Below are 1,300 nucleotides of genomic sequence, written 5' to 3'. Positions count from 1 at the left end.
TTAATTGTTTGCTATGGTGATTTCATTACTTGCTTCTCCATTTCTACTTGCTTCCCATTCATCATTTTACAATATTGTAATGACATGTCTTTACATCCATGCCCTTTGAGTCTAATTTTATCACACTTATGATAATGTTTTCATTCTTTTTCTCCTCCTATGATGGGTGGATTTTAGTGGTGGTTTAATTACTTATTGCCTTCTAATTTGTCGTCTTTTTTGAAAATCCAAGCACTAACTCATGTTGAGTATTGAGGTTTCTTTGATTATCTTCCCCATGCTTTTTGGCTTCAACCAAATGTAGAGGTCTTGATAGTCTTAGCTTATGAATACTAGGTTTTAATCTTGAAATATAAAAATTCAACAATTGATTATGTAGCTAGGACTACCAGTTAGAACTTCCCATTTATGGGTATATCCATTAATTGTTCTTAATTAATATGGAGTGAACCTAGTAAATGTGTCATTTTCATGATCATTGAATCTTTTTAGAAAATATTTTGTGAACATTTGCCAATTAATAGATAAACCATTTGTTCCTTTTTAATCATTTGTTGAACCAATCATAACCATATACTTCTAGCTATATGGAAGCTATTGATATTTTTTCTAGTTTGTTAGTGAGTTGTTTCATAGCAAAAATGTCTTTCAATTTATTAACCCACATGATACTGTGTTGATTGTCTAGTCTATCATATTTAGGTATATCAAATTTGATTTGATATAAACAACCCACACTATTTGGATATCTCTATTAACGAGTTAAACAACTTTAGACTTGGTGGACTACCCTTTTGGTCATTTGATCAATTCTTTTGTTATGATCATGAAGTATCTTTGTTGTTTCATTTTTGTCGTCATTCTGCATTCTTAATAGGGTTTGCCAATGTTTCTTAGACACTTTTATTAACTTGTCTTTTTTCCCCTTTTCTATTAATTGATTAATTTCATCTTGTTATTCATTTTGTACTTCTGCTAATATTTTTGTCCTCTTACTAACCTTTTATGTCCATTATCAACATCACTAAGATGATGCCTTATGCTATTGACTTCATCTTGATCTCAGTTAGCATTTGTATATAACTTGTCATTGCTAGCTATCTTGAGGTTGACCTTTTGTCTCTATAAAACCCTCTTTTAATTGACTTTATAAATGATACATAAAGTTTCACTTATCAAAAATTAACAATGTGGAAGGGTTGTGACCTTTAAAATATCTCTTGCAAAAACCATAAAAATAAATAAATAACTAAAGGTTGTACAACAATATGGAATTTGATTTATCAGCTTGTATGTTAGT

This window comes from Pinus tabuliformis, chromosome 6 (genome assembly GCF_031772625.1).
Source record: "Pinus tabuliformis cultivar Carrire ecotype Pingquan chromosome 6, CPIR1, whole genome shotgun sequence".
Taxonomy (NCBI): domain Eukaryota; kingdom Viridiplantae; phylum Streptophyta; class Pinopsida; order Pinales; family Pinaceae; genus Pinus; species Pinus tabuliformis.
This window is presented reverse-complemented; position numbering follows the sequence as displayed.